Source organism: Camelus ferus, chromosome 20 (genome assembly GCF_009834535.1).
Source record: "Camelus ferus isolate YT-003-E chromosome 20, BCGSAC_Cfer_1.0, whole genome shotgun sequence".
Classification (NCBI taxonomy): Eukaryota; Metazoa; Chordata; class Mammalia; order Artiodactyla; family Camelidae; genus Camelus; species Camelus ferus.
Genome location: NC_045715.1, coordinates 34,406,490 through 34,432,510, shown reverse-complemented (window position 1 = coordinate 34,432,510; position 26,021 = coordinate 34,406,490). Strand labels below are relative to the sequence as shown.

Below are 26,021 nucleotides of genomic sequence, written 5' to 3'. Positions count from 1 at the left end.
CCCACCCTTCTTCAGCCCAGGCTCACAGACCACCCGCTCTCTGGCTCTCAGGTCTGAGCTGAGGCCTTTTCTTCACATTCTGCGCACACCCCGGGTCTCTCTCTGTGTATACTCACACCTCCTGGAATGAATTTGTTTATTTACTTGCTGATGTTCCCATTATATTCTGAGTTTTGTAAGGTCAGGGTCCGTGTTTGCTTTTGAAATCTGCCTTTTAATAGGGTCCAGTGCAAAATAAACACCCACTAAATACTTGTTAAAATCAACTAAAGTTCCAAAATAGGATTTTTAATGATTTATTCAAAATGACATTTTTTTCCCTTATTCTATAAAAACATCCTTTAATTACAAATGCCAAGTGTAAGTTTTGACAAATTGTAAAATGACAATTTAAAAAGATACAGCAGGGGCGGGAAGGTATCGCTCATGGTGGAGTGTGTGCTTAGCAGGCACAAGGTCCTGAGTTCAATCCCCAGTGTCCCCATTAAAAATAAATAAGTAAAGAAACCTAATTACGTCCTCCCTCAAAAAAAAAAAAAAAAAAAGACACAGCAAAGGAGAGAGGGATAAACTTTAATTATGCAGTGATGTTAACAAGTAAGATTTGGCATCTAGGGACTATCATAACGATGAGATATAAATTACAGTCAAAGCTACACTTACAAATGGAACATAACTGACTACCAACAAAATATTCACGTGAACATTAGGGGAAGTTTGGATGGACGCAGCTGAATTGGAAACTCTGCCTTTGGACACATTTGATTTGGCAGGAAATTCCTTGTTTAGACAGGGGCACTCCTGGCTGTGCCCTGCATCCCCAAAGTCACAAGAAACCAAGGCGGAGGAAGATTGCTGGAGTTTCTGTGGTCCTCCGTCTTTCCCTTCTCTCTCTGGCTAGTTTAGCCTGAACAACATGATTTTCTCCCCTCTGTACGTTGTGTTTGGTAGAGCTTCAGAGCTAGCAGAGCAAACTGACTAGTACATCCCGGATTCCCAAGAAAACTCGTGATGTAGGTACTGTTGCCTCTCCCACATCCCTGATGAGTCTGCAGTTCAGTTGAGGTTAAATGACTTGCCCAACAAGCAAATAAAGAATAAACAGTGGAACCTAAATCTTCTTATGCCAAAACCTAGCTCCAGCATAACCACAAAACTTCCTTACTGTAGGAGCCTAGTTCTACTGAACAGTGAACGCATGACAGAATGCAAGCTTTAATTTCCTAAAGCGATTACAACTCTACGGTGTAACCAGCTGATGAATAGACTTTAGCCTAGCGGTCTTAAAGGTCTTAAAGATGGTGTCAGAATCAGATCGCATCAATCCATATCATATTTAAGTCCAACAAGCTTAACCAATGAACTTTATAGTTCAGAGATGTATTTACAAGCAGATTCTTCTTCCTCTGAATGACTCCATCTGTACAAAAAGTTAGACAAGGAAGAGAAAAAAACAGTCACTTGAATGTCACTTTCTGGCTCCCCAGATCCATGAGGGCAGAATGGGGAGGAATCACGGCCATGGAAAGGAACTGGGAATCACTGTGGCCTGCTCTCCCGAGCAGGAAAGTGTGCCAGTGGAGGGCACAGAAGGATGTAGACTTTCTCTGAAATCTGATGTGTCCCAAAGAATTGGATTTTTTTCTTTTCCAGCAGGGGAGGGGCAATGCTTTTATCGGCAGGTGGCAGCCATGCAGTATCAGCACATGGGCTGGGTAAGGGTCCCGTTGGCATTCGCTGCTCTCTGTATGTCGGGCCAGCCGGCTGGGGTGCTGACACCTTTCAAAAGCTGCGGGGCATTCAAAGCAGAACTGCACAGACATGAGTAACTCACCTACCCTTTACGTATACACAGCTGGCCTTGTAAGTATGCACAGCTAACCAGTGCACACTTACAGTGAATCAGTCTTAAAGAGGGTGTCAGAATCAGATCACATCACTCCGTATTCTATTTAAGTCCAATAAGCTTAACCAAGTAAAGGGACAATCCCATTACCCAGGTCACAGTGTTATTTCAAGGAGGGTCCAGGGTCTCTGAAAGAATTTTGTTTCGGAGAGCTCCATCAGTACAGGTGCACGTAAACACACACCTAGCCTTAGGTTCTGCACAACAGGGGTGTCCGCTCTGCATAGCTACCACTTCTTTTTAATGCCTATCTTTTTTCCCTCTGTCAGCCTCCTCATTCCCTAGACACTTGCTTTCTTATTTGAATGCTTCATCTCTACAAGCATATTATTGTCACAACTTCAGATATCAAATTTTGTATCAGACTATTTCTAATTTCAATGAAGCTTTAAAAAAAAATCCATACTCATATTTTTAATTGCCTTAGCTTTTTAAACGAAAACCTCCTTGCACGCATCCTATTTTACATGAGTCTCTCATTTCTGAGGCAATGTCTCTAAAATGCTCATAACACATGGGCAGGGGACCCCCCCACGAGCAGACAGGTTGAGAATAAGATGAGCTGGGTTAAGTCTCTGCCCCTCGAATTACATCTCAGGGAAACACTGATTCCACATTTTTTTAAACATTTTTTATTGATTTATAATAATTTTATAATGTTGTGTCAATTTCCAGTGTAGAGCCCAATTTTTCAATTATACATGAACATGATCCGCTTCCCATTCAGTTCATATATTTATATATTGAAAAACACTTATCAATATAGAAAAGATTTCTGTGTTGGTAAAGTGACACGTTAGGTCTGTCGCTTTTCCCCCTTCTTTGCTTTGAGGTGTACATGATTGCTCTTGGTGGTGGCATGGGAGGTAGTCAGCACTCTGAGGCAGGGGGCTGTGGCACACGGTTATTTACTTCGCTCATGTTAAAAGGGTCTGGAGGGACAGATGGACAGTGTATAAAAGACCGAACCTCACCAGCAATGCTGAACATGAGCTGCTAGGGATGGGAGAGGGAAGATGCTCTTTCCCTCTCTACCAGCATTGCTGGTGAGGTTCGGTCTTTTATACACTGTCCATCTGGGAAGCGGGTCAAGTTCAATTACCATAAAAATATGGACTGAGTGAGCATGAAGACATTGACCTCATGATGCCCCTGGCTCAATAACTGTTCATGTTTTGAGGACTTTTTATATGCCTGTGACTGACTGACTTAATCTCAGAACAGCAGATATATGAGAGTCTGAGTTTTAGACAATATGAATAAATCTAATATATGAATCTCAAGAAATGATTTAGTCTGAATATCTCATAGATTAATACATGTTTTAACTATGTTAGTTGATTGATCCTAAATCTACTACGTTTAATACATATCTTCAACTGTATCATTTGATGGATCGCCTGTATCAGTTGATAGATCGTCATTTTTTAAGAACAGGTGTACCAGGGAATACCACCAACTTTTGATGTGTTTATTCTACAGGACAAACCAGGTCCTACTCACAACGTTCCTGAGGCACCTCTCTCCAAAACATGACAGAGGTCACGGTGAGCCTTGGGCTAATCATGGCTGCTCATACATCCCTCATGCAAAATAGTCTGTGTTTTGTCCTGGCCTTGGTATCTTAACAGCCCCAAAGTCCACCCGGGGTTCTGAGCTCTGTTTAGGAAATGCCAGGTGTTCAGAGTCAAGGTGAAGGAAGACACTCTCTACCCACAGAGGAGATCAGTCATCAGCTGTCTTTTCAAGTTCACTAGACGTTCTCATCAGTTCATGCAAATCCTTAGAGGCCAGTATCCCTACTGTAAGGTGACTTCATGATTTACTCTCCTTTTCTCAACGCAAATATGCTGGCCTTTAAGGTCAAAAAGGGCTGAGTTTGTGCCTCAACAAAGCCATGTATTGGATATAGAATCTTGGAAAGTCATTTAATCTCTATAAACCATAGTTTCCTTAGACGTAAAATGAAGCTAATGATAAAAGTTACCCTGTAGACAGAGGATTAAATAAGTGTGCTTATTACAGTGTCTGGACAAATACAAATGTTAGCTATTATAATTATTTGGTAGTTCAATTATCCAAACCCTACCCGGCTTCTCTACAGGGGTAGAGCTTCCATCTTCCTTGGTGGTAGCACTGTAATCCTCTTCTAAGATTATTTGAAAAAGTGAACATGAATAGGTAAGCTCATATTATTTACAGATTTCAACTAGAATATTCTTCCTTCCTTTTTACTCATCCCACTTTTTTGCTTGCATATTAGGTTCCAAAATTTTGTCCTTTGGGGTTGAATTTTACCATGCATGATCTCAGCTAAAAGGTGATTTTTTTTTAATAATGTTGAAGCACAGTCACTCTGTCTACTTTTGAATTAGAAGCAGATGAAAGTAACTTATTTTACTTTTCTGCCTGAAAGAAAGGTAGGGCTGTTTCTGTGCCCAGATAATTCACTAATAACTGAAAGTATCCAAGTATCTCATCTTCACTCAGGAAGTCTCCTGGCTAATTATGAAAATATTAATTAAGTTAGGGGCAATTGAGAAAAGTTACTTTTGAACCTGCTCAGCGTGAGCTGGTATTAAGTTACTACTGTATTTGGGTGGAGTCAGGTTTCCGAAACATCTGGGAACGGATTCCCACTGAACATAACTACGGCTTCATGGTCCTCTTTCCCTAGGGAACGAGATCAGTATTCTACTGTGAAGTTCAGTTTGTCATTCAAATACATGCCAAAACCCCTCCAGAATACATTGATTTGGGGTTCTGGAGATCGTCCGTTTGCCCCTCCAGACCCACTGTCCTGCACTGTACCCAGGGAGGCTGACCTATGACAGCATCCTTGGGTCCATTTCCCCAACAGCTTCTAGCTGATCTCAGCCAGTGGGCTTAGAGGGTGAGAAAAAGGTGAAGTTGAGACATATTCCCTTCTCCCCTCGTGCTTGGTTGCTGTGGGCTGGCCCACTTCTCTACCAAGTGCCCCTGTCCTGCTCCTGTTCCCACACCTCTACTGCCTGTGGTCCTGGGCAGTCTCTCCCCGACCTCTTCCATCCTCCTGCCCCTTAAGGCCCAGGATGGTAATGACTTCCCGATGTGACTAGCTCAGGGCTATGGCACACCCCTTGTTGGTTTCCTTAAACGCCACCCACCCAGTTAAATGCGTCACCTATACAACTTCCTGAAATTATCCGCCCTGAATGTGCCACAGCCTACTTAGTGTTAAAAAGCTTTTAAGCCTATTCAGATTCTGTTCCGCCTGCCGGGCATTACCATTCCCTGTCTCACCTCTCACCTGAGTGGGGGAATTCCACTCATCCTTTGAGATCAAGGATTTCAAGGACAGCTCTTCTGTGCAGCCTCCCCTCTGGCCCTCTAGACAGTGAGCCCTGCTCTTCCCTGGGCTAAAGTCTTGAGCCAGGTGGTGTGGGTTCAACTCCTGGCTCCACTACTTACTGGCTATGTGACCTGACATCAAATGAGTTGCTTAACTTTCCCAGGGCCTCAAATTTCTCACTGTAAAGTAGAAATAATTATATACTTTACCCTGTAGAATTATTGTGGAAGTTACATTAGTCAATACTTTTAATGGGCTCAGAGCACTGCTGGAAACATTTGAATCAATAAACATTATTATTATGGTTGTTGTTATTATTGTTACTTTTAATCTACATCATTAGGTTGTCTGTACGATGCTACTTGGTCTCCCCGGCCTTGGCCTCACACTCGTGGCTTTTCAATAAGTGTGTACTGAATCTTGGAAATGAATCTTGTAGTAAATATTCTCTTTCCTGGAACACTTTTCATGTCCAAGGAGAGGCTCACTGAAAGCTGTGTGAGGTGCAGAATTCCATTCTGACGTTTTTAGGGAGTTGCATTTGCAGGGGAAAAAAAAGAGCTCAGGCGGTGGGATTACAGATACTTTGGATTCTCTGGGAAACCCCTGCAGGTGAAAAAGTTACAACGAGCTGAACAATGCCAGAAAAAAGAAAATGCTTCCAGGATTTCCAGTACACTGGGCTTTAGAAACACACACAGAATTGAAGAGAATCCAGCATACACAACACTTCAAAGCAACAAACACAGATGAGAATTGGAGGGGGTGCCTACCGAAGACTGCTGGTTTTCCAGAAGCCAAATTTTCAAGAAAGTGATCGGTAACCTACTCAATCTGATTTTTTTTTTTAATTTCACAGGAAGTCATTGTCTGAAATGACAAATTCGAAGAGTTCCATCTCCTCCTTGGAGATTCCTGCTGGTTAAAAAGTCTGCAACAGATAAAAACTGTTCATAGGAAACTAATTTGCTGGACAGCATGACAAACTGATTACTGAAGTGCAAATTAAATGTTCAGGTAAGTGATGGATGCACATAAGTTGAAACCAAGTGAGATTCTAAAATCTATGCTTGAGAGTCTATTCCATTTCTGGAAAGTTCCAACCCCAAACCTACTTTCTGAGGCCTTATGTTTCATGTCTAGACCCACCCACCACAAAAATCCTGGTTGTCCAGCCATCAAGTCCAGCTTTTCCTGGGAAGGGAAAACTTTAAATTAGAAAGAGAAAAGAAGCAACAGAAGTTAAGTAATTAGATACTGTTTGCTCACTATTCACGCGGTGACTCACTGGGAACCTTACATGCATTAGTGCCTTCAATAATTATGATCACATGAACAATAGTCTTACCAGGTTCCTTATTCTTATTCTCAGTACACAAATGAAGAAACTGAGGCCCAGGGATCAGTAATCTGTTCTAGGCCACACAACTAATAATAATCTCTATTTTTTTTCACCATTTACATTATTTTTATCTAATCAGAAGTTTTCAACCACATGCAGCATCTCTTCTCCTGCCCCTAAGGAACATTTGGAAATGTGGGGAAGGTTTTTTGTTTGTCACACTTTTGTGTGATCTTTTCTGTTTGTTGGTGTGTGGTCAGGTGTCCCACCCTACCTGCAAAGTCTGGACAGCACTGCCCAGAGAAATGAGCCTTCCCCTGGCCCCTGCATACCTCCTTTGAAAAACACTGCTTGAACTCTAGAGGTTGGATGACTTCTGCCTGTGAGTTAACTATGAATTAAAGAATAGTTCATTTGTCTGAGTTTTATTTTAATCACATCCATCTAGCCCAGTCATTAAGAATATCTGGATCCAGACACAGGAACTGAATATTATTCCATCACAAAATGCAAATATTTGGCCAGCGAGACAGCCCAGGCTGACTGATTTTAGATCAAAGTCTGATTTTCTTTGAATTTTTTTAAATAACTGAAAACAAGGAAATCTCTTTCATTTGCAGTCGTTGCTTGAACCGTTCCAATGAGCCTGGTGCGACTGGTTAAGTTCACACATGTTCTGACTCTAACAAACCTGTCACGTGTAAGTGCAAACATATGGTAAATCATCGTGTGTAGCAACTACAGTTTGAGGTTTCAGCAAATACACTGGAAGCGTTACATCAGAAAATGCTACACTCAGAAGGCATCGCCCTGAAGTTGATACGTGCATCCCCAAAACGCATCCCTGTTCGGCGCACAGTTGTCATTCCTCCCTGCAGATGTCTCTACATTCTTTTCCATATCTTCAAATGTATTCTCTATGAGGAGTTTTCTAGGGTCAATTGTTAGTTCATTACATTCAATTTGATTGACAAAAAATGCTCACATCATGTGACAGAATAGAGAAGAATAATGCAGAAACCTGCCCAAAGGTGGATAATCTTCTGGATAAAAATTTACCTGGTTAAAATCTAGGTGCCATCATAATTCTTAAGCTAACAGCCCCGTGTGCCTTAAAAACTGAAACTGACGGTTCCTTCCAAAGTGGAGCTCAAAAAATATGCCCAAGGTCATTAGACCGGCCACACAGGATGCTGTGCATTTAAAACTCGACCTTCTGGTAGAGCTCTCTTGGAAATCAATTTTACTGTGTTATAGTCCCATTTTGTATTTATCTCCACACAATTTGCTTCATGGCTTTATTTGCTTCTGATTTGCAGGGTACACATTTTACTCCCGAAAGACCCTGCAGAATAAAGTGGTCCCCTCACTCTGAGCTCAAATGAACTGATGTGAACCTCGACAGAGGCATCAAGAATCTGGCAGACTAGAGACGCAGAGCTGTAGAGCTGAACACTGCCCGGGACGCCAACTTACAGCAGGAACTGTGAGGGCACAGGTGCCCTGTCTTCTCTTCGGCTCACCAAGCTGTCATGATTACTTGTATAAGCATTGATGACCAAAGAGTAAGGGGACATTTTCCTCCATGTAGCAAATGAGACCAGAGGAAAGGACCAGTGGAAAGGCTCAGACCAAGGAGCCAAGAAGCCTCTATTCTGGGCAACTCTGCAAATTCCCAGTTGTGTAGTTTTGGGCAAATCACTTGATATCACTGAGCCTGAGGATCTTCATCTATAAAATAAAGACGTTCAGCTTGTTAACATCTATCATTCTTTTCACTTAGCATCTTGTATTGTTTTAAGGAATCAGATGGAAAGTGATCTCCTATAAAAGATACCAAAGCTAAGAAAATCAGCAGCCTGACTGAAAGAAGCTGGACTGGAGACAGCTTCCAGCTTTAGAAGTCTGGATTCAAGACAGAAGTTGACTTACAGCATCAAAACCTTTACAAACGTGGCCACTCTCTACTCTTCCCATTGAGTGTTTCACCTCCACTTCGTTGCTCACAGTCCAATCAAACTTCACTATTCATTACAACAGGGGTCAGGACTGCTCTCAAATCAACCTAGTTTTATACATTTCCTTCAAAGTTTCCACTTCAAGAGACTCCTTGACTTAAATTAGAAATAGATTCCAGGATTCCCTGAGTATTAAACCAGGTGGTCCTTCCTTCTGTCAAACATGTTTGTCCTGCACCATGGTTTTAAGCCCTGTCCCTTGTGTTCCCTTGGCTCAGTCTAAACAGAAACACCCTCAATGTCTCTGCCTTCCTCTTACAGAGAGTTTATGATTTATTCCATAGATAAGATGTCCTTGGGAGGAAGCCAGAGGTCACTCTTGCTGTCAAACAAAATCTTTGTCAATATTGAAATGAGAACTAATTTGACTTAAATCTAAGTTGACAGGAGTAAAAAGGACTCAGTACTGGAATAAATCCACCAACGATGTCAGAATTGAAAGATGACCATAACAAAAGTACATCCTCAGTCTGAGGGTAGTTTTAAAGAATTTGGTAACAGTTTAGAGCACCATAAGAGAAGCAACAATAGTAGGAATTCTAGGCAGTGTTTTCTAGTTATGCCTGGAGAGAGTACCATTTCTTCAAATGAGTACATTTTATAATCAATTCCTCTTCTGGATGAAAGATACTTTTCTGTTTTGGAATTTAACAGAAGTGCACTTAAAGGACCTAACCATTAAAAAAAAAAACAAATTATGGCATAAGTTTATAAATAATTCTATAGAGTTTATTTTATGTGGTCCTTTTCCAGAACAACAGCAACTACATTCCCTCACTCCATCGTGGGTGGTTTATTATATCGTTGGCTTGGTTCCACCCTGTAAGTAAGGAAATGCTATTTAATGATAATTGACATTGTTATGGCAAATGTTTTGATTAGTATCATAATCAAGATCTCAGTTACACAATTATCATTATTATTCCTGTTTCATCTTGATAACAAGATGGGTCACTTAGTGATCCCAGAGACCTGTTGCCTTAACCATTGATTGCCTGATGGTAAACTCAGAATTTCAGCAGTATGTGTCAGAGCATAGGCAACATGGCACTGGGGGACCCACTTATCCCATTTGCCTGCTCGTTTTACAATTTTGATGCTGCAAGTTTCATGTCCTGGGAAATCCGTCAGGCTCAGGCAAATGGGGACAGTGAGTCACCCCATGTGGTGGAGTGGGGCTAGGGTGTAAGGGTCAGAAAACCCATCTGCTCTGACCCTGTTGCTTTCTCTATCTGATGGCAACTTTCTAAGCTGCAGTGTCCCACTTATAATAATTTGTTTAATTTGTCTTTAAAAACCTCTTTATAGTAATACACTGGAGTGTCTTTTGAAAACTACCGAATTATATACAAATATTAGATCTTTTCTTTTTTTTTCTTACAAAGCAGCAGCCCAAACAGCTATGCCCATCTCCCTGAGAGCCTGGGATCATCACAGCGTCTGTCCAACATCATCAGATACTACGGTTCATTGAGGTGATGCTAGGCGTGAAGTTTTGGTGTCACAGTTGTGAAACTTACTTAACACCCACGGAAAAGTTGTCTCCTCGATTTATATCTGAGCAGTTGTGTGGATTGGGAGAAAGAACAAGGAATTCAGTTCCATCTCTTTTGTGTGTTAACAGTATCGTTTGGTTGGGGTGACTCATCTACATTTCTTAGCTTTTGTGTCTTCATTTGAAAAATAGAAAAGAGTTCCTGCATAACACGTCTCAAAGGGTGGTTTTGATTATGAAATGCAAAAATGTAAAAACCACCAAGTGATACATAAACACAATGCAAAAACATATTATTATTATTATTATTATTTATAATAGATACCACATATTATAACACTGTATGTAAGTCATAGATATCAATTCCAAGATGTATACTAGGAATGTGTTCTCAGCTATGAGTCCATGATATTCAACGTTCAGTGTGTTTAGGGAGGAATTATGAACTTATCTGCACACAGAATGATAAAAATGACAAGACTCTTAGATACCATCTAGTCAAACTCCTGAAGTATAGACATGGTACCTCGATGTCCTAAAATGCAGAGTGAATTTGATCTGTTTCCACAGCTGATTGGAGATGGAGCCACACTTGAACTCCAGTTTCTTGGCTCTGAGTTCAAGTCTCTTTCATTTTACTTCTTAGATTTTCCTCCCAAGGCCTTACAAGTCACTGCCTTTGATTTTGTGCCTGGAGCTAGTTATTCTGTACATGTTTATCTCGTTCTCCTAGAAAGACTAAACCTCTCAGTCTGAGAAACCACCAAGATGGTTCAAAGCACTTAATACACAAAAGGATTGAAAGTAAATCTTTAATTCTTTAGTCAATAAGTGGCTCCTAATACAGGAAGGGTGGTCAGCATCTGGCCAGCCCTTCTGAGTTCACATCCATCACTTATCACCCCTGTCCTCCAGCCACCTCCTACGTCAATGTCAACAAGCCAGGTAAGTCTACGTGAGAGAGAGAGATCAGAAATAGACACGGACGAAGCTGGGTGCATAAGCAAGAGAGACAAGGTAGAGCACCTACTGCGTAAATGTTTGACCTCAGTCACTCAGACTGACCTGCAGTTGAGAGTGGAAAAGTACTCAAGGGGAACTTAATGAAATCAGAAGTGGATTCTGCCAGGAAGCTGTGATGAGGAGCTGGAGGGGATCCTGAAAGGGGAAGGGGCAACCGGATGCTTCTCTGAAGACCGAGGATGAAGCCAGAACTTGGCTCTCTGTCTAGATGATCAGAACGATGGAAATGATGATGCTGCTGGTCATCACATAAATGCTCACCGTGCACGAGGCATGATGCTAAAGGCTCCAAACACAACAGACCAGGTGAGCCTCCCAACAACACAATGGAAACCTTGGTTTTTAAAGGTAAAGCAATTTGCCGAAGGTCACATATCCATGAAGCAGCAGAAATATGAGTCCAGCTCACCTCTCTTTGACTGCAGACCCCATGTTCTTAACCCCTGAATTCATTGCTTTTCACCAGCTATCTTTTAGACAAGGCTTCACCTCCCTTTAAAACTCAAATGTCTCCTCAACTCTACCACCTTTACAGATTCCCACCTTTGAAGAGCTTTTCTCCTCCAACTGCGATGACATCCATGAACCCCTTACATAACTCAATTGTATTTGCATTAATTTATCAGTTTATACTCTGTTTCTCTGGCTCCACTGAGAGCTCCTGGAATACAAGAGCTCTATTTTATTCTACTTTGCATCTTCTTGCTTGGCCATCAGCGTCAACTCCATCACCATCATAAGTGGTGACCAAATGGAACATTGAGATAACACTGTCTTTTAAGGCAAATTTTCTATACAATAGTATTGTTATTGTTAGTTTTTCAATGCCAAGTAGGCTTTGAACATGATAAAGCTACAATTTGACAGTGATGGAAATTAAGAGGAGATAATGATTACAGACATGTTTCTTCCCCAACCCCAGGAGAGCCAATTTAGAGGAACATTCTTGAAGTTTGAAAGGAAGTTCTTAAACTGCAAGCAACATGTAGAATTTATTATGCCAGTTATTTATATGAGCTGAAAGGCAAAAACAGGCACAGGAGGGTTTAGATATATTCAAAGATGGGCCCCACATAATGCATTGTTGCCAACAAGTTAGACTGGTTCATAATTCGTGAAGGAAATGGTCCTCTTCCTTATAAAAAGCCCTTTGGTCCCAATATTGAAGCTGAGTGAGAGATTAATAGCAATTTGTCAGATTGCATTTGGTCCTTCTATTTATAATGGCTTTTCGCTTTTGTACTTGCATTTTTGTCCCCCTCATAGGCTGAGCCAGAACTGGCACCAGGACTAAAATTTTGAGGTTAGTGACAGTGAGTCAGCCATACCTCGCACACAGCAGACACTCAGTAAATAGCTCTGAGCAACAACCCGGACGACAGAAAGCTTGACTGCTCTTCTGTGGGTCCCAGAGGACACTTTCCAAAACCTGGTGGGACTCACAGCCTTCAACACCAGGGCTACAGATCATTGGAGCTCTTTGCTCAAAATCTTTTGCTCAAACTACAGTATTTAAGATACTGATCTTCGTAATCACGTTTCACTTACCGATATCATGGAGTCATTCCCTGACAATTTCTGAGTATCAGCATGATTGGACCCAAGTCTCTATGAAGTCTCTAAATCTCAAAGAGTCTACAAAAGTACTTGACGTGTCCCTTCTCCTTCCCATCCCAGTCTCCACGTGCCCTCCCACCAAAGACCCACTAAAGGAAAGACACCAGTTTAATTCAGAAAGAAGTAGGGACAAACCGCACGTTCCCTGGATGGTCCTTTCCAGTTACTTTGTTACTGACTATTGAACAAATTATCTTTAATAAAAAACTTATTTACTAGACTTCCATACATGTACTTAGCACTAGCTACTTCATCAAGGAAGGCTCTCGTGTTATGTATCATAACCAATTCTCCCAAAATCGTATTATTGCACGTAATTTCACTTCCCTCCAGAACTAACAGCAAAGCTGGTTAAGCTGCAATTACCAACACAACCGCAGTCTGAAATTAGATGTGTATTTCCACAGGCCCTTCTCATTTCGCCCAGCTCTCTGTGGGCACAGGGAGCGCGATGTTAAAATGCTTAAGATCAAGGTAATCAGATCACCGCTAAGTAAGTAAAATGGACTTGCCTATACAAGGTAATACGGCTTCACCTGGGAAGGATGGAGAAACCAAACCACAAGCAGCGCTCCTGCCTGCCGCCCCTGTTGAGTTATTAGCAGCGAAAGAAGGAACCCTTGCCCTTGGCACATAAGCTATCACGCTCGAAATAGATTTTTCCAAAAGTGCAATCTGATCATCCTTGCTGAATGTCTGTAAACTCAGAATTATCGCTCGAGTTCTAAGGTGGACTGAGATTTCTAGAAATAAAAGGCCCATGAGAATGAGTACACGGGTGTGGGCGCGCGCACACACACACACGCACACACACCCGCACACAGCTTAGGAATTTTCAGTGCACCCAGAGGAAAGGACAGCCTGTCTGCTTGAATCGGTGACTGAGTATGAAGTATTTATAGAGCTTTTAGGATGGAACCTACACTGTCCTGGGCCAATGGCAGGAGGGGGATGGTAAAAATGGACGGTACCATCCTTAACCCAAAATGGGAAATAAGACAATTACTAAATAATGTCGTCTGTGACAAATGCTCCATCAGGGGCTGTATTCATACAAATCCACTTCAGCTCAACTTTAGTGTGTCTCCCCTGAGTACAAGGCGCTCTGCCAGGTGTCCTAGGGGATAAAAAGAATAAGGTTCAGGTCTTTTTGTAAAGAAAGGGAGGAAGATGAGGGACATAATCTCACTGTGCTTCAGCCCCCTGGCTGGTTGCCCAGCAGAACGGTTCCCCGGGCAAACTCCATTCTGCACATGAGGAGCCTGAGGTTCAGGGGAACTGATCCAGGACGTCACCTGTCTGGGAGTCAGGGTGCTGTCTGGGAAGGCCTTGTGGACTTGGTCCTCGCACTGGACAGCCTCCTTCCTGATCACTCACTGGAACTTGGAAATCAGGCCTCGGGTTCCCACAGGCTGGTCCAGAGCTGGTCTCATGACTCGTCCCTGGTTCCTCTGCAAAATGAAAAACACGGAGCTGATGGTGTGAGCTTTCCACCAATCTAAATTAGCTAAGTTGACGAGATTATCCACTTCCATGAAGCTGTTTCCATTCTCCTTTCCAGGTGTTAGAAGTCCACGAGGGGGTGACGGTAGCTGTCGCTGTTTCGTGATCTTTTTATTTTTTTCCCTAGTAAAATACTCAGAATCCATACTCTGTGGTGCTCTGTGTCAGTTCCTTGTGTATTATTTTGATGTTTTCCTTTTAAATGATGCTTGAAATCCAAAATCTGAGAAGCACTAACTGAATAGACAATTTTGAGGTCCATCTGTGACCTCAAAGTTTGGTAACAGGAGAAATTCTGGAAACCTTCAGTGGATTTTTAAAAGAACTCCACCTTTCCCCCCACAAAAAAAATTCTGCAAGTGCTGGTTTTAGCTCTATATCATTATCCAACACACCTCCGACCATATGTTTTGGACAAATCGCCTGAACCACAGGAAAATATCCTATGTTTGACCTCCGTAGAGCCTGACCCTGCTGAGATATCTTCCATGATGTGAGGAATAAGAACCACTTGTAGGAAAGGAAGACAGAGCTGCTGGGGAAGGACATCAAAAGGAAAAGAGTGTGACTCCTGGCTAGTTTATTTTTCTACGTTCAAGGATGAACCCAGCTCACCCACTGCAGTTTGCCTTTTGGGAACCTAGGAGGCTACAGTGCAGCTGTCAACAGCCTCCAACCTCAACATCAACAACTCGCTCAAGCCTCACCTCTTCCAAACCATGTTATCAGGCAGGATGGAGAGAGGAATATTGGTGTGTCAATAACTGAAAAAGAAATGAATCTCATTTTAGCGTCATTCCCTCTATTGCTCTGGCTAATAATAAAGAACAACGGTGATGGGGGTGGTGGCCGTGAGTTAAAGATGAGAAAAGATTATTGCTCAGCTAGAGAGGCAAGAACCTGGACTTTTCTGCCTTAATGTCTTTTATGCCAATGCCGTGTTTCCTTCTCTCCAACTCAAAGCTTTGGAAAGATTTTAACAAGAAGGACAAGAAGTCACAAAGTATCATGTGGCTTTCGGTTGTGAGTCGTTGCAGTCATGCCAGGAAAGTGGCTGCACTGGTGCTCCCAGGTCCCAGCCCCTCCTGAAGATGAGGTCACACCGTGCGCCACAGTCCACCTGTCACCCATCACGTATATGCAGCAGGTGGCAGACAAAAGCCCTGGGCTGGTTAAGGGAAGAGGGCTTGTTTATTTACCTTTGTTGTCCCCACTCCTAGGACAGTTCCTGGCACCTACTGGCTGTGCAATAGAGCCTCAGAATAGACTAAGTAGCGGGGAGGGCATAGCTCAGTGGTAGAGCGCATGCTTAGCATGCACAAGGTCCTGGGCTCAATCCCCAGGGCCTCCTCTAAAAAGAAATAAACCTAATTACCTTCTCTCCTCAAAAAAAAAAAAAAAAAAAAAAAGAATAGAATAAGTAAATGGAGAATGTGAAATGTGTGCAAAAACTATGCATGGAGTAAAAAACGGAATGCACTGTCTTAGTCCTGTGTGTTCATTGATGGTCAAGACTGAGGCCATTTCTTCGGGAAAAGTTATAGTAATGGTATGATTACTCAAGGTTCATTTTTGTCTATATGACTGTCTTTGTTAATCTCTCTCTGCCTCTGTGGTATGTGAGTACCTGTCTCTTCCTTCCTCTCTTTCCCCATTTTTTTTAAAATTTGGGGTCGGGGAAGGTCATTTGGTTATTTATTTTTAGAGGAGGTACTGGGGATTGGACCTGAGGATCTCCTGCATGCTAAGCACACGGTCTCCCGCTGCAGCCATCCCCTCCCCTCCCTGCACTGTTGTTTCTTGCTTACCTTTTCTCAGGGGCTTGGAGGAGTCACAACAGAAAAGTTTCAGAGGAAAACAGCTTCTAACCCAGTGCTTCCTTTGCAGACAAAGGATCAGGCTCATTCCTATAACCTGATTTAGCTTTTCTGCCCCTTCTTTGTCTTTTGAGCACCTGGCCCTACCCCTTCCCTTCTCTGGCAGCCAGGCCCTGGCCTTGTAAGCTCAGAGAACCCTCCGCAACTTCTGTCATTTATTTTGCCCCTGAGACTCCCTGGGAGGCCACTAGGAACTGTCAGTGGAGGATGTGAAGGTGTGCTCTGGAGGGTTTGCAAAATTGCCGGGCATTAAAGGAAAACTCGAGGCAAAAATCACCCATATCCTTTATTAAATGAGGCTTGTCATCACGTTCAAAGGACAAAGAGAGCCCTGTGTCATTTACGAGTGTCTTCAATTTGATTTTTCTCACATGCTGCTTCTTAGACTGCTGGTCCAGGTTGTTAAAGGAAGAGGAGGTACCACAGTTCAGCAGCCTCTAATGTGGAAGTGAATGATTCTCTGATTTCCCCTCGTCACGGGACATCCCTTCCCACTCCCAGGAGCACACCCTGCCGTGGTCGGCTCTCGCTTTGCATACCAGCCTCCCACTGACCTGGGACCATGTCCGGAATCACAGCCTCAGTGCGCACATCCGTGGGCACCGCTGCCTCCTGCCAGCGCCTCGCTGGAGCCAGACCCCTGGCTTTCCCTCCTGCTCCTGGCAGACTTCCTTCAGATACAGATTCTGCACCAGGGGTAGTTCCTTCCATGTAGCCTCAGCTTCACTATGTCTGCAGGACCTGTCGCCTTCAAGGGCGCCACATGCTTTGCTGACGTCATGAGCATAGCGTCCCTCCAACATCTGCATATTTTTGCCCATCCTTCAAGCCCTGGATCAATGCCACCACCTTCACGAAGCCTGGCTCACTATGTACCAGTGGCAAATTCTAGCTCTTCATTTCCCGTAGTAATTTTTGCTGTGGGCATCTGAAAAATGACTTCTGTGCACACTACCTGGATTCTGTCATTTATAAAACAAGATACATAATACACACCCAAACAGGCTGATAAGAGGAAAGAATAAAGTAACATATGCAAGCACCTGGCACAGAGTGGGCAATCAGTACATCTTGGTTTCTTTTATTCATATGTTACACATTTTATTTTCATTAGAGTTAATTGTGTATATATCTCATCTGCAATATATCATAAGCTCCCCGAGAAAAGGCACCATCTTATTCATCTTTGTAAACTGCCTAGCATAGTTCTTTGCATATAGCTTCTGTGAAGTATGTGTGTTCAATGAATAAATCTACCTCTCTGCCTCAGTCTTTTCATCTGTAAAATGGGAATGAAAAAGGAATCATCATTTCAAAGCATTATTATCAGAATGAATTAAAATGCTGTGTGTAAAAACATTTTGACAAATAAAAAGATCAAATGCGAGGCAACTAGGAATTATTGTTTCATATAATATAGGGACAGGAGAGAAGCAACATTACCCAACTTATCCAGTAGAGGGCAGTGACACCCGCATGGATATTCAGATTCTTCGTTAAGACTCCAAAACCATAAATTAAAAAGTGAGAAACACTTTGGTATTATGCAAGCAAAATAGAGCAATTTTTTTCTGGATTTGGCTGTTTTTTCATCTCTTTTACTATTTGTGCAATTTATCTGTGTAGGAAGGACTTTCAGCTTCATTGGGTGTTTCTAGTGTGGGTCGATGACCTGAGGTTTTAATTTCTCTGTTTGAATTTCCACTCGCCCATGCCCAGGGTGAGGAATGATTCCAGCCTAGCCAATGGGAAAGGAATGCTGTTTTGACGAGTCTTATTACCTCGATCTTGAGCAAAAGCATGTCTACAGGGCTGTGGAGGGCTTGGTCCCGATCTGGAAAGCAGCCTGCAAGGGTTTCCATGCTGGGGGGAGGGGCCAGAGGAAGACGCGGACAAACAACGCTGACCGTTGTTCCCTTGGCCCGCTGTGGCTCCCCTTAGTCTGCTCTGTGAAGACACTGAATCCATTGACGAAGCCATTGACATTTTCTTAGGAAGGGCTAAGTCTCCCCGAGATAAGGGAGCAGCAGAGGGTGGTGGGGGCACGAATATACTCACTGCACACGCTTCTCCTCGCTCGATTCTGAACTCAGCAAGTTTCAAACAGAAAGATGGCTTGAAGATGTACTTGAGTGTGTGGCCCCTGAGGAATTCATTCATACGAGGCAGTTGAACGTAACTTAGATGAACAAAATTCGAATGATCCGTTGAATGCTCCCTGCGCGTGTCAGGCGCCAGACTAGGGAGGGACAGGTGATACAAAGATGAGATGCGATGCTTACCTTCAGGGAATTCACAGCCCAGACCAGAGTGTCAGGACCCGCGTGAAAGCAATGGAAAATAAGTGCATGCAAATCTAGTGATCGTAGAAATGGCTGCAGTCAGTCATGCTATCATGCTTATTTCCAAAAAGATGAATTTGTTCTAACAATTGTTAAATTAGGGGATGATTTGAGCATAAGGTGAATTTTGCATCTTGATTATGTGTAATTTCATCTGCAAGAAATTCTAGGTGAATGCAAACAAACTGCACCCAGATGAACTGAGCAGTGTAGAAACATACACACACACACACACACACACACCCCTAAACATGCATCCCTCCCTCAGGTCACAGAGTGGACTCTGAACCACAAGCCTCCTCCTCCTCTGTGTCACAACTTTCCATGCCTCCAAATAGCCCTTTCCTCCACGTTGCATAACTCACAAGCTGAACCCTTCAGACCACCACTTCCACAAGCAAACCTCGGGTCTTTTTCAAGGTCAAATTCCATATTTGTTCTAATATTTATGTTATTTCTTAGCTGTTTTGCATGCGTAAAACAATGCCACTCTTTTCATTAATTTTCCATCTTTTTTGAGTTCGTACATCCCTTAAAGTTTTTAAATGTTGTGTCCCTAACTCCGTATTTCCCACAAGTCCGGTGGTTTTCATAGCTTGATTTTGCGGAGCACAGTGAATTTTAGGCGCACATCCGCAGTATTACTGCAGGATGGAGTGTACAGCAAGCCTTGTTGTGCACAAACCCCAGAGCTCCTGGCCGAGGGGAGGGGAAAAGAGATCCCGGAACAGCCTTCCTTCCCGGGAGACAAACACAGAGCATCGCAGGGACACAGCAGAGGGTGAGCATAGTCTTGCTTTTCCATTCTTCTTAACTTGTTTCATTATAAGACCAACAACAAACAGAAAAGGACTTAAAATGGCTTATAAAGAGCCATTTATTATGGCAAGGCAAAATACATTTGAATAACTTAAAAATTAGGCAAGATGTAAAATTAAAAGAGGAAAACAAGGTAGATCCTGGCGTCAGGTAAGCTTACAAAAGGCATGTGAAAGTCCCTAGTAAGATCTGCTGGAGCTGAAGCCCATGGCAGTCTGCAGCCATCAGTGCCTGGCTCTCTACTGGTCGATCTGGTCTGGAGAAGATCTGCAGTCTTGGCTGCGACATCCAATGTGGAAGTCACCAGCCACATGTGACTACTGATATCTGCAATGCCGTTAGTGCAAATTGTGACATGCTAAGTGTAAAATACATACTAAATTTCAAAGACCAGTACAGATACACACAAAAAGACGTAAAAATCTCATTTACTTTCCTGTGATTAACACGTTGAAATGACAGAATTCTGTAATAAATGAAACAGAATGCACTTCTAAAATTTTTTTATGCATTTTCTTTTTGTTTTGTTTTCAATAGGGCTACTAGAAAAGTTTAAATAACGTGTGTGCCTCAGGAGGTCTGTGTCTCTCATCGTCTTTCTTTTGGACACCCCTGATCTAGGGGACTCTGTAGACGACACAGGATTATAGATGATCCTCTGTAAAGATCATTTCTGAACAATGTTGAGCTCAAATGATGCTTCCTGCTAAATGTCCGTGATGAAGACTTCTATGTGCGTGGCGAGGGCGAGAGCCAGTTGTTTTCACAATCAGCTAAAACAGGAGTTGCATTAATGTGTCCTTGGGAAAAGCAAGAAGCCTCACCAGTTCATGAACCAAAAGAAAGACTGTCCCACTGTGGGAAGCAAGACACAGGAAGGCAGAGGGATTAATGTGGTGAGCTAGAGTGTAGGGGGCGTGTAGCCCTGGATGTCTGCCCACATCTGCCTCCTCTGCTGCCCCATGAGGATACATGTGTGGGCACCTAGGTGTGTTCTCATGTGTGTGCCCATGTGCACGCATCCATGTGTGTTCTCGTGTGTGCATCTGTGTGCATTTCTGGCATCCCCACATGAACACATTTATGTGTTGTGCACCCATGAACATACCTGTGTGCGTGTCATTTCCTACATGTCCCTGTATCTTACACGTATGCCCTGTCTCATGTTTGCCCACATGTACGTGTGTCCTTGTGTGGGATGTGTACCCACGTACATGTGCTTGTGTGTGTACCTCTGTGCAGGTGTGTGTATATTATGTGTATGTGGCATAGATTACAAAATTGGGTGGGACAGAGAAGTAAGCATGGAAAGATATACTCAGCCCAGAAAGTAAAGGGTTTTAGATAAACAACATGGATTTACTGTATGGGAGTTAAATTCGATATCTTATAATAACCTACAATGGAATATAATCTGAAAGAAAAAACAAAAAGCAAAACAAAAGAAAGTGAAGGATTTTATACATTAGGCTTGGAACTCATCCTGTAGATACTGACGGATTTCAAACCAGAAAATACTGTGGGTAGATTCGCATTTTTTGACGGACGGTGTTGGATGCGGTAATGAGATGACAACTGGATAGAAACATCTCTATTGAGGAAAGTGATATCTACACATTCTGATAACTTCTCTAAAAATTAGAAAACAGAATATTTGAAGCCGACATTCCTACATATTCTAGAATGCAGACCCTTTTGCTGGAGGTGTCTAAAAACCTGAAAGGAAAGCTGGAACTCTCCATTAGCACGTCAGCCTCGGAGGAGAGTGGGTTAATATGTCATGCACTTGATCATGAAGTTTATGGAACATCGCTTTTCCCTCACTATCTGCAAAGGCACTTCATAGTTTTTTGGTGTGTCCTTGTGTGATAAGAGCCTTGTGGTTCTCCTTCCTCTTTTACTGAGAAGTAAACAGGACCCCCGTGTGGTTATGAACCTCACGGTCCCTTTGCTAGAGTCACAGTTAAAAATTGAACTCAGAACCCAGAACAGAGGCTGTGATTCAGAAGCCTACCTGCTTCTGCTTCTCTGCCCTAAATACGTGTAAAGACACGAGCGATGTCTCTTTTCAGAGGACAGCAGGGATCTGCTCCTCCCCACCCACCCACCTCCGCTCCTCCGTCACTTTTACCTCTGACCCACTCGCTTCTTAATCTCCCTAATCTGGCCCATTTACACAAGCACAAAGGGCTGATGTCATCATCTGTGTAGTGAGGGTTTCTGTGCCTTTTAGGACGGGGAACATCAAAGCTGTGCTTTTCCTACCTGCAGTCTTGCTGAGGGACTCATTTTAAAAGCTCATGCCCTTGATATCAATGATTCTGCTCCATCAGCGGGAGAAAAAAATCTAGATGGAAGGCAAGGAAATCCTCAGGAACTCTGATCCATCTCCTGATTGCCGTGTCCCTACCTGGCTTTCCCTTAGAGTGTTACACAGAGTTTCCAGAGTGTGAGGGGCAAAAAGACCCCATCTTCCCAAACTCGGACCTCGTGAAGCCATTTTAGTGGTAAACATACTGCTGAATATCTGAACCGCTAAGGTGGAAATAGCCTATGCAAACTAGTCAATAAAAATATACATGAAATACTGAGCACAGCCCAAGAGTTTGAGCCCAGACGGGGGAACAGGGTGATACAGAACTGAAGGGCGTGAACACGCCCTCGGGACAAAACCGAGGTGCCCCACCCAAGAGGATCCCCCCAGCAACTCATGGATGCCCTGCGGTTAAAGTTTCTGCAGTAGACAATGAGTCACTGAGAATGGAAATGGTCAGTGAGAAGGCGCCAAAGGGTTCTCAGTGAAGGAGGGACTTGGTCGATTTGGTTTTAGTTCAGTCGCCCCTTATTCCAGCAGTTGTAATCAGCAGAACGACCTTGGAGGCGAAACAGGAAACTGTTAAAATATTCCAGGCAGAAAGCAGCCAGAGCTTCTGACTCAGTAGAGGGGGTCATGGTGAAGAAGAGGAAAAAAGACATTAGGGCTAATGTAAGACTCCGGAAGTGATTGGATATGGGAGGAAAATCAGAAGGGACACGGACTGACTAGGCATATCTGGGCTTAGACGACTGGGGAGAGGGTAGGGCCACCAGAAATTGAGAATACTGAGGTAGCACCGAGTCCCCAGGATGAGGAAGAGTTCCGTTCTGAGTCTTTTGCCTTCGCAATGGTTTGCAACAGCCGTGGGAGACACGCTCATCCAGCCATCGGATGTAGGATTCTGAACCTTGACCCAGGTCGGACCCATGAGTACAGATGAGTGAGTCACCAGCATGCTAAAGTAGAAGAAATCAAGGATGCGGTTGAGATTAACCCATGGGGTTTATCAGCTAAGACGCGTCAGGTCAAAGGTCCAGCCAAGGGACTCTACCTTCCAAGCATTAGTGGAAGGAAAGGAGTCCATGAAAGAGACAAAGTGGAAAAACAAAAATGAAAAGGAAGAAAAACCGGAGAGGAACCAGCACAGTGCAGTGCCACGGAAGCAAGGGGAGAGGAAGGTCCACGGAGGACCGGGAGAGGGAGGCCGTGGAAGAAGATGCTCTTGAGTTGGATGCTGGTTCCAAAGAGAAGAAGAAGATGGGGATGGCACAGCTGAAAGGGAGAGCGGACCTTGAGATGTGAGCCCCCAAGGACGCCCACTGCAAGCCTACAGACTGCTCTGTCTGTGACCTCGGTGCACGGCCCTGAGCTTTGGGCTGAAAGAGAGCTTAAATGTACGTTGTCAAGGTGCAGTGTTGTCTTCTGTACCAAAACATGTTAAAGTGACCAAACTGAGTGTCACTCCAAGGAAAACCATCCTTATCAGAAGTAATGTTTGTGCTCAGCTTTCCGTGGCATTCTTCACACATGTTGTCTCATTTAAACGTTACAGCAGCCCCTGACTTAGTACCGTCGCCCTCGCTTTAACATGAAGAACTTAAGGTTGCTGGCTTGCCTGTGGTCATGTTGGGAGCGCATGGCGGAGGGAGGACTTGAACTTGGGTCTTCTGAATTCAAGCCCATGTTTTCGCTGTTGAGTCGCACTGGAATCGGTTTCTTTAGTCCGTCCTTTGTATCTGACACAGCACACAACCTGGGTCCCCTGTCGGCTGTATCCCAGGATCTGTGGTTCAGGGTGATGTAACAGACAGTGTGACAGCCCTGACTTGCCGCTGTAGAAAACTGGAGCTTCTGCTGCCGTGCCTGGAGGCTGCTTCCCTCTGCAAAGTGTTGCCGCTCCTGTAATTGCCTATCGAGCAAGCATAGGTCCCCTCTTCCCTCTACTAACAGAGCCCCATTGTCGTTTGGAATGGTGATGTGCTCGGCAATAAGACTCACCTCCCCGGTTTCCCCAGGCTGGGCGTGGCCTGGGGACTGGGTCTGCGGACAGGCCTGGCTGGCACGCCCTCAGTGCTCTGTTTGCTCTTTGCCCTTCCTTCTCTGACCATGAACACAATGGCTGGAAGCCTAGCCATCATTTTATGACCGTGAGGACTGAAGCCACAGGTTAATGATTGTGAGACAGGAAGATAGGAGGCTGGTCCCTGATGGCACATTTGAGTTATCACACCAGCCATGGATCGTGCCCCAATAGACTTCTTGTTAAGTGTGAAAATCAAAGGCTCGCTTATTTAAGAGCAGTCTGCTCATTGTTAAATGCGATCCCAGCTGCTACAAAGAGCATCCAGGCCAGTGTTTCACAGGACCACCCAGCCTACTTCACTCTCTCATGTTTCCCACCTTTCAATATCTGGGTCTGTAACTCACAATTTAGAAGTCCAAAAAGAGGAATCATTTTTTTCAATCAAGGGAACAAGCTTGTGTTTAGAGAAGATCCTTTCAAACCAAATGGTTCTACCGCTTTCAAAATAAACTAGAGATTAAACAAAGCTGTAGGATACTTTACAATCTAATAGAAGGAACTGATTACCACAAACCCGTGGTTAACGTCTTGGGCTTTGAAGTTTGAAGACTGTGGCATGCATTTCCACTCTATTATTTGCTGCCTGTGTTACCTTGGACAAGCTACCTAACCTCTCTGAGCCCTGATTCACTTTCTGCAAACTGATAATTATACCAATCTTATAGGGTTGTTATAGGGATTAAATGGGGAAAATGTCTGTATAGCACTTTGTATAGTGCTCAGCACCATCGACATAAGCTTCGTTAAGGACAGGAATTCATATTAAGGAAGATTATCCATATTACGTCCAACATGAGACATTTTGTATAAAATACGTCCCTCCTCATTTGCTCAGTGTCTCAAGGCAAAGTCTGAGACGTGAGTTAAAAGGAAATGTGAAGCCAGTGGCTTCCTCAGCAACTCAGAGAAGGCGCCAACAGAAGTGGGAGTGACTCTGAGAACTCAGATCACCTTTAGGTTAAAATTATGGCCACTGTTGGATGATTTGCCCAGAATCTAGGACAGAGCCAGAAGCTCCTGTGCTCAGTCAACACAGGAAAAGCAGACTGAACTCCTGGATGGAGGCTGGAGACCCAGGTCCCGCCCACTCCCTCAGACCCGGCTGGCTGTCAAGAAAATGGGAATCAACATCTGTCTTGGCAGATGCCAAGTTACCGTAAGGTACTTTGGAAACTTTCTTGTGCAACATGAAGATAAAAAGGAAAAGGATCCTTATTTATAAACCTAAGTATATTATTCTCTAATCCAGGGTTCTTAACCCTTTTGAAGTCTCAGACCTCTTTGAACATCAGATGAAAGTTATAAACCCTTTTTACAAAAACATGCATGCATACACCCACTAAATTTTGCTTATAATTTTAGAGTTGTCAGAGACCACACCCTGCTGAAGTCAATCCACGCACCCACTATGGCTTCACAGACTCAAGTCAATAACTCCTACTCTAAGCATTTTTCCCTCTTTCTTTATAGTATTCACTGTTGGTCAGAGCCCCAGCATTTCACGGTTTACTTTTCAAAGGTTTGCAGTGGAAGAGGACCCTTCTCCCGCCTTCCACGAAGGCCTGGCTCTCTAGACTTCAGAGGTGTGGGGAAAGGCATCTTGTTTCAGGTTTGCTTTTCAGGGTGTAGGGGTGGTTTTCATTTTGTTGGTTTGTTTGGTTGGGTTCTCCTGTTTGGGTTGTCTTTTCCCCTGATTTGTAGTTGTTGGTAATAAGCTTCTCCAGTGGTCCATGGTAGAGTTGTCTGAGTTTGTTTTCAAGATGGCGGCAGGCCAGTCCAGAGGCTACGCTTGGAGAGGTCTCCCAAGAGGAGAGAAAGGTGACCACTGCCTCCAGCCTATGGCTTGTGTCCATGTTACCGGCTGCTTCAATGGAATGAGATGCTTCTCGTCCATTAATGCTTCTCCTACTGGGTTCTGCTATTGAAGGTCATCTCAAGACCAAATTCCTATGCTTAAAGATGAAGAAGAAGATAAGGGATAGCAGAGAATCCTGTGTACGCACACCCAGTCCTTACCAGAATGCAATGTGCTTAGACATATTCAAGGAGCTACAGTGTAGCCTCTAATAGAAATTAACTCTTTTTTTTTTTAGCTGTCTTATTTATTTTGCACATTTTTACTGAATTCTTTTTCTGTTTGTTCTTTGGGCAGGAGGTAATTAGGTTTTTATTGATTTATTTATTTTTAATGGAGATACTGGGGACTGAACCCAGGACATCCTGCATGCTAAGCACACGCTCTACCACTGAGCTACACCCTCCCCTAAAAACTGCCTCTTGATTGCTGTTTCCTACATGTCATGCACCTTCCTAAGACACTAAAATGAATTTCCTCATTCAGTCTTCAC

General features: G+C 43.5%; 1 long non-coding RNA gene across 3 annotated transcripts in view; it reads right to left on the bottom strand.

Annotated features, from left to right (window-relative positions):
- Positions 1 to 26,021, bottom strand: part of LOC116658314 — a 380,608-nt gene that overhangs the window by 20,809 nt on the left and 333,778 nt on the right. For 2 of the 3 annotated variants that reach the window (XR_004313651.1, XR_004313650.1), the window contains one exon: positions 14,028 to 14,183. The exons of the other annotated variant lie outside the window; for it this stretch is intronic. This is a non-coding gene — a long non-coding RNA (uncharacterized LOC116658314). The remainder of the gene's footprint in view (positions 1 to 14,027; positions 14,184 to 26,021) is intronic. 3 annotated transcript variants of the gene reach the window in all.